The sequence below is a fragment of the Heptranchias perlo genome, unplaced genomic scaffold (genome assembly GCF_035084215.1).
Source record: "Heptranchias perlo isolate sHepPer1 unplaced genomic scaffold, sHepPer1.hap1 HAP1_SCAFFOLD_500, whole genome shotgun sequence".
In the NCBI taxonomy this organism is placed as follows: domain Eukaryota; kingdom Metazoa; phylum Chordata; class Chondrichthyes; order Hexanchiformes; family Hexanchidae; genus Heptranchias; species Heptranchias perlo.
Genome location: NW_027139517.1, coordinates 17,777 through 26,664, shown reverse-complemented (window position 1 = coordinate 26,664; position 8,888 = coordinate 17,777).

Below are 8,888 nucleotides of genomic sequence, written 5' to 3'. Positions count from 1 at the left end.
TGTGATTGGGTAAATGATATCCCAGCACTGTACACAGTGTGATTTGGTAAATGATATCCCAGCACTGTACGCAGTGTGATTTGGTAAATGGTATCCCAGCACTGCACACAGTGTGATTAGGTAAATGATATCCCAGCACTGCACACAGTGTGATTTGGTAAATGATATCCCAGCACTGTACGCAGTGTGATTTGGTAAATGGTATCCCAGCACTGTACACAGTGTGATTGGGTAAATGATATCCTAGCACTGTACACAGTGTGATTTGGTAAATGGTATCCCAGCACTGTACACAGTGTGATTGGGTAAATGATATCCTAGCACTGTACACAGTGTGATTGGGTAAATGATATCCTAGCACTGTACACAGTGTGATTTGGTAAATGATATCCTAGCACTGTACACAGTGTGATTGGGTAAATGATATCCTAGCACTGTACACAGTGTGATTGGGTAAATGATATCCTAGCACTGTACGCAGTGTGATTTGGTAAATGGTATCCCAGCACTGCACACAGTGTGATTGGGTAAATGATATCCTAGCACTGTACACAGTGTGATTGGGTAAATGATATCCCAGCACTGCACACAGTGTGATTTGGTAAATGATATCCTAGCACTGTACACAGTGTGATTTGGTAAATGATATCCCAGCACTGTACGCAGTGTGATTTGGTAAATGGTATCCCAGCACTGCACACAGTGTGATTCGGTAAATGATATCCTAGCACTGTACACAGTGTGATTGGGTAAATGATATCCCAGCACTGTACACAGTGTGATTTGGTAAATGATATCCCAGCACTGTACACAGTGTGATTGGGTAAATGATATCCTAGCACTGTGCGCAGTGTGATTGGGTAAATGATATCCCAGCACTGTACGCAGTGTGATTTGGTAAATGATATCCCAGCACTGTACACAGTGTGATTGGGTAAATGATATCCCAGCACTGTACGCAGTGTGATTTGGTAAATGTTATCCCAGCACTGTACACAGTGTGATTGGGTAAATGATATCCTAGCACTGTACACAGTGTGATTGGGTAAATGATATCCTCGCACTGTACACAGTGTGATTGGGTAAATGATATCCCAGCACTGTACACAGTGTGATTGGGTAAATGATATCCCAGCACTGCACACAGTGTGATATGGTAAATGATATCAAAGCACTTTACACAGTGTGATTTGGTAAATGATATCCTAGCACTGTACACAGTGTGATTTGGTAAATGATATCCCAGCACTGTACACAGTGTGATTGGGTAAATGATATCCCAGCACTGTACACAGTGTGATTGGGGAATGATATCCCAGCACTGTACACAGTGTGATTGGGTAAATGATATCCCAGCACTGTACACAGTGTGATTGGGTAAATGATATCCCAGCACTGTACACAGTGTGATTGGGTAATGATATCCCAGCAGTGTACACAGTGTGATTGGGTAAATGATATCCCAGCACTGTGCACAGTGTGATTGGGTAAATGATATCCTAGCACTGTACACAGTGTGATTGGGTAAATGATATCCCAGCACTGTACACAGTGTGATTGGGTAAATGATATCCCAGCACTGTACACAGTGTGATTGGGTAAATGATATCCCAGCACTGTACACAGTGTGATTGGGTAAATGATATCCCAGCACTGTACACAGTGTGATTAGGTAAATGATATCCTAGCACTGTACACAGTGTGATTGGGTAAATGATATCCTAGCACTGTACACAGTGTGATTGGGTAAATGATATCCCAGCACTGTACACAGTGTGATTGGGTAAATGATATCCCAGCACTGTACACAGTGTTATTGGGTAAATGATATCCCAGCACTGTACACAGTGTGATTGGGTAATGATATCCCAGCACTGTACACAGTGTGATTGGGTAAATGATATCCCAGCAATGTACACAGTGTGATTGGGTAAATGATATCCTAGCACTGTACACAGTGTGATTGGGTAAATGATATCCCAGCACTGTACACAGTGTGATTGGGTAAATGATATCCCAGCAATGTACACAGTGTGATTGGGTAAATGATATCCCAGCACTGTACACAGTGTGATTGGGTAAATGATATCCTAGCACTGTACACAGTGTGATTGGGTAATGATATCCCAGCACTGTACACAGTGTGATTGGGTAAATGATATCCCAGCACTGTACACAGTGTGATTGGGTAAATGATATCCCAGCACTGTACACAGTGTGATTTGGTAAATGATATCCCAGCACTGCACACAGTGTGATTTGGTAAATGATATCCCAGCACTGTACACAGTGTGATTGGGTAAATGATATCCTAGCACTGTACACAGTGTGATTGGGTAAATGATATTCTAGCACTGTACACAGTGTGATTGGGTAAATGATATCCCAGCACTGTACGCAGTGTGATTGGGGAAATGATATCCCAGCACTGTACACAGTGTGATTGGGTAAATGATATCCCAGCACTGCACACAGTGTGATTTGGTAAATGATATCCCAGCACTGTACACAGTGTGATTGGGTAAATGATATCCCAGCACTGTACACAGTGTGATTGGGTAAATGATATCCCAGCACTGTACACAGTGTGATTGGGGAAATGATATCCTAGCACTGTACACAGTGTGATTGGGTAAATGATATCCCAGCACTGCACACAGTGTGATTTGGTAAATGATATCCCAGCACTGTACACAGTGTGATTGGGTAAATGATATCCCAGCACTGTACACAGTGTGATTGGGTAAATGATATTCTAGCACTGTACACAGTGTGATTGGGTAAATGATATCCCAGCACTGTACGCAGTGTGATTGGGGAAATGATATCCTAGCACTGTACACAGTGTGATTGGGTAAATGATATCCTAGCACTGTACACAGTGTGATTGGGTAAATGATATCCCAGCACTGTACACAGTGTGATTGGGTAAATGATATCCTAGCACTGTACGCAGTGTGATTCGGTAAATGATATCCCAGCACTGTACACAGTGTGATTTGGTAAATGATATCCCAGCACTGCACACAGTGTGATTGGGTAAATGATATCCCAGCACTGTACACAGTGTGATTGGGTAAATGATATTCTAGCACTGTACACAGTGTGATTGGGTAAATGATATCCCAGCACTGCACACAGTGTGATTTGGTAAATGATATCCCAGCACTGCACACAGTGTGATTTGGTTAATGATATCCCAGCACTGTACACAGTGTGATTGGGTAAATGATATCCTAGCACTGTACACAGTGTGATTGGGTAAATCATATCCTAGCACTGTACACAGTGTTATTGGGTAAATGATATCCCAGCACTGTACGCAGTGTGATTGGGTAAATGATATCCCAGCACTGTACACAGTGTGATTGGGTAAATGATATCCCAGCACTGTACACAGTATGATTGGGTAAATGATATCCTAGCACTGTACACAGTGTGATTTGGTAAATGATATCCCAGCACTGTACACAGTGTGATTGGGTAAATGATATCCGAGCACTGTACACAGTGTGATTTGGTAAATGATATCCCAGCACTGTACACAGTGTGATTGGGTAAATGATATCCTAGCACTGTACACAGTGTGATTGGGTAAATGATATCCTAGCACTGTACACAGTGTGATTGGGTAAATGATATCCGAGCACTGTACACAGTGTGATTTGGTAAATGATATCCCAGCACTGTACACAGTGTGATTGGGTAAATGATATCCCAGCACTGTACACAGTGTGATTGGGTAAATGATATCCTAGCACTGTACACAGTGTGATTGGGTAAATGATATCCCAGCACTGTACACAGTGTGATTGGGTAAATGATATCCCAGCACTGTACACAGTGTGATTGGGTAAATGATATCCCAGCACTGTACACAGTGTGATTGGGTAAATGATATTCTAGCACTGTACACATTGTGATTGGGTAAATGATATCCTAGCACTGTACACAGTGTGATTTGGTAAATGATATCCCAGCACTGTACACAGTGTGATTGGGTAAATGGTATCCCAGCACTGTACACAGTGTGATTGGGTAAATGATATCCTAGCACTGTACACAGTGTGATTGGGTAAATGATATCCCAGCACTGTACACAGTGTGATTGGGTAAATGATATCCTAGCACTGTACACAGTGTGATTGGGTAAATGATATCCCAGCACTGTACACAGTGTGATTGGGTAAATGATATCCCAGCACTGTACACAGTGTGATTGGGTAAATGATATCCTAGCACTGTACACAGTGTGATTGGGTAAATGATATCCTAGCACTGTACACAGTGTGATTTGGTAAATGATATCCTAGCACTGTACGCAGTGTGATTGGGTAAATGATATCCCAGCACTGTACACAGTGTGATTGGGTAAATGATATTCTAGCACTGTACACAGTGTGATTGGGTAAATGATATCCCAGCACTGTACACAGTGTGATTGGGTAAATGATATCCCAGCACTGTACACAGTGTGATTGGGTAAATGATATTCTAGCACTGTACACAGTGTGATTGGGTAAATGATATCCTAGCACTGTACGCAGTGTGATTCGGTAAATGATATCCCAGCACTGTACACAGTGTGATTGGGGAAATGATATCCCAGCACTGTACACAGTGTGATTGGGTAAATGATATTCTAGCACTGTACACAGTGTGATTGGGTAAATGATATCCTAGCACTGTACGCAGTGTGATTCGGTAAATGATATCCCAGCACTGTACACAGTGTGATTGGGTAAATGATATCCTAGCACTGTGCACAGTGTGATTGGGTAAATGATATCCCAGCACTGTACACAGTGTGATTGGGTAAATGATATCCTAGCCCAGTGATAGGATGGGCCCATGGTTATAAATCAGTTCCCCCAGTGATACGATGGGCCCATGGATATAAATCAGTGCCCTGAGTGATACGATGGGCCGATGGTTATAAATCAGTTCCCCCAGTGATACGATGGGCCCATGGTTATAAATCAGTTCCCTGAGTGATACGATGGGCCCATGGTTATAAATCAGTTCCCCCAGTGATACGATGGGCCCATGGTTATAAATCAGTTCCCCCAGTGATACGATGGGCCCATGGTTATAAATCAGTTCCCCCAGTGATACGATGGGTCCATGGTTATAAATCAGTTCCCCCAGTGATAGGATGGGTCCATGGTTATAAATCAGTTCCCCCAGTGATACGATGGGCCCATGGTTATAAATCAGTTCCCCCAGTGATACGATGGGTCCATGGTTATAAATCAGTTCCCCCAGTGATACGATGGGTCCATGGTTATAAATCAGTTCCCCCAGTGATACGATGGGTCCATGGTTATAAATCAGTCCCCCCAGTGATACGATGGGCCCATGGTTATAAATCAGTGCCCCCAGTGATACGATGGGCCCGTGGTTATAAATCAGTTCCCCCCAGTGATACGATGGGCCCATGGTTATAAATCAGTGCCCTGAGTGTTACGATGAGCCCATGGTTATAAATCAGTGCCCTGAGTGACACGATGGGCCCATGGTTATAAATCAGTGCCCCCAGTGATACGATGGGTCCATGGTTATAAATCAGTTCCCCCAGTGATACGATGAGCCCATGGTTATAAATCAGTTCCCCCAGTGATACGATGGGCCCATGGTTATAAATCAGTGCCCCCAGTGATACGATGGGCCCATGGTTATAAATCAGTTCCCCCAGTGATACGATGGGCCCATGGTTATAAATCAGTTCCCCCAGTGATACGATGGGCCCATGGTTATAAATCAGTTCCCCCAGTGATACGATGGGCCCGTGGTTATAAATCAGTTCCCCCAGTGATACGATGGGCCCATGGTTATAAATCAGTGCCCTGAGTGTTACGATGAGCCCATGGTTATAAATCAGTGCCCTGAGTGTTACGATGAGCCCATGGTTATAAATCAGTGCCCTGAGTGACACGATGGGCCCATGGTTATAAATCAGTGCCCTGAGTGATACGATGGGCCCATGGTTATAAATCAGTGCCCTGAGTGTTACGATGAGCCCATGGTTATAAATCAGTGCCCTGAGTGTTACGATGAGCCCATGGTTATAAATCAATGCCCCCAGTGATACGATGGGTCCATGGTTATAAATCAGTGCCCCCAGTGATACGATGGGACCATGGTTATAAATCAGTGCCCCCCAGTGATACGATGGGCCCATGGTTATAAATCAGTTCCCCCAGTGATACGATGGGTCCATGGTTATAAATCAGTCCCCCCAGTGATACGATGGGACCATGGTTATAAATCAGTGCCCCCAGTGATACGATGGGCCCATGGTTATAAATCAGTTCCCCCAGTGATACGATGGGTCCATGGTTATAAATCAGTTCCCCCAGTGATACGATGGGCCCATGGTTATAAATCAGTTCCCCCAGTGATACGATGGGCCCATGGTTATAAATCAGTTCCCCCAGTGATACGATGGGCCCATGGTTATAAATCAGTTCCCCCAGTGATACGATGGGCCCATGGTTATAAATCAGTTCCCCCAGTGATACGATGGGCCCATGGTTATAAATCAGTTCCCCCAGTGATACGATGGGCCCATGGTTATAAATCAGTGCCCCCAGTGATACGATGGGCCCATGGTTATAAATCAGTTCCCCCAGTGATACGATGGGCCCATGGTTATAAATCAGTTCCCCCAGTGATACGATGGGCCCATGGTTATAAATCAGTTCCCCCAGTGATACGATGGGCCCATGGTTATAAATCAGTTCCCCCCAGTGATACGATGAGCCCATGGTTATAAATCAGTGCCCTGAGTGTTACGATGAGCCCATGGTTATAAATCAATGCCCCCAGTGATACGATGGGTCCATGGTTATAAATCAGTGCCCCCAGTGATACGATGGGACCATGGTTATAAATCAGTGCCCCCCAGTGATACGATGGGCCCATGGTTATAAATCAGTTCCCCCAGTGATACGATGGGTCCATGGTTATAAATCAGTCCCCCCAGTGATACGATGGGACCATGGTTATAAATCAGTGCCCCCAGTGATACGATGGGCCCATGGTTATAAATCAGTTCCCCCAGTGATACGATGGGTCCATGGTTATAAATCAGTTCCCCCAGTGATACGATGGGCCCATGGTTATAAATCAGTTCCCCCAGTGATACGATGGGCCCATGGTTATAAATCAGTTCCCCCAGTGATACGATGGGCCCATGGTTATAAATCAGTTCCCCCAGTGATACGATGGGCCCATGGTTATAAATCAGTTCCCCCAGTGATACGATGGGCCCATGGTTATAAATCAGTTCCCCCAGTGATACGATGGGCCCATGGTTATAAATCAGTGCCCCCAGTGATACGATGGGCCCATGGTTATAAATCAGTTCCCCCAGTGATACGATGGGCCCATGGTTATAAATCAGTTCCCCCAGTGATACGATGGGCCCATGGTTATAAATCAGTTCCCCCAGTGATACGATGGGCCCATGGTTATAAATCAGTTCCCCCCAGTGATACGATGGGTCCATGGTTATAAATCAGTTCCCCCAGTGATACGATGGGCCCATGGTTATAAATCAGTTCCCCCAGTGATACGATGGGTCCATGGTTATAAATCAGTTCCCCCAGTGATACGATGGGCCCATGGTTATAAATCAGTTCCCCCAGTGATACGATGGGCCCATGGATTTGTTGCTTTTTTCACTTTCCGTTTGCAGTCTCTCTGTTTGCCGGTCTCCATTCTCCCCCGGTGATCTAAAGCAGGATGACATGCCATCCAGGATGGGTAGCAGCCCTGAGGCCAGCAGGGAAGGATTTTGCCAACACACCTGCAGGTTGAGTTCGTTGAGCTGTGTTTGAATCCAAGGCCCAGGCGTTGTGAGAGTTGTTGCCCCAGGTCCCTGAGTTTGACGCTGTGCCTAACACCCGGTGACAGGTTACCCTCTTGGATTAAATATCAACCTCATGCCCAGGGTTTAAAGTGTAGTGTCTAACACACTCTGACATCCACTGAGTTCAACCTGGGTTCCAGAGATGAAAGGACAGTGTCGAAGTCACAGTGACATCTGGTTCTGCTGCACCAGACTGAAACCCCAGTTGCAGCCACCAAACAAAAACACCTGACGGTGTCCAGTTTCCTAACAGCACGATTTGACCTGGGTTGTAGATTTTCAAAGGTCACTGGGTAATATTCGCAGGCTTGAGTCCAACCGGAAAAAAGTTGAAAGAGCATAAGAACCGTGGGGAGATGAGGAGAATGTTTTTACGCAGCGAGTTGTTCTGATCTGGAATTCACTGCCTGAAAGGGCGGTGGAAGCAGATTCAATAATAACTTTCAAAAGGGAATTGGATAAATACTTAATGGGGAGAAAATTGCTGTGATATGGGGGAAAGAGCAGGGGAGTGGGACTAATTGGACAGCTCTTTCAAACAACCAGTACAGGCATGATGGGCCGAATGGCAGCCTCCTGTGCTGTATCATTCTATAATTCTATGAATCTCCATTCCAGAGGTGAAAGGGCATTGTCTAAGTCACGGTTATATCCACTTGTAAACATCATTGGGGTAATTTTTGGCCTGGTGGCTTCAGGTTTAGTCAAATCAGCAATTTTCACAAAAAAAATATTATTTCTGTTGATAGGAAAATAGGAACAGGCAGAGGCCATTCAGCCCCTCGAGTCTGTTGGATACATGAAATCGTGGTTGCTCTGTACCCTAACTCTATCTATATCCCTTACTACCCTTGGCCAGCAAAAATCTATTATTTACTCTAGTGCTGTTTGTCCCTCCCAGTCCTCTGGGCACCTTGTTTCTCCTCTCTATTGTTTCATCCTGGTGCCCCTCCCCCTGCTAAATTAGTTTAACCCCCGCCCCCCCCCGCGACAGCACCAATTAACCTCCCCATGA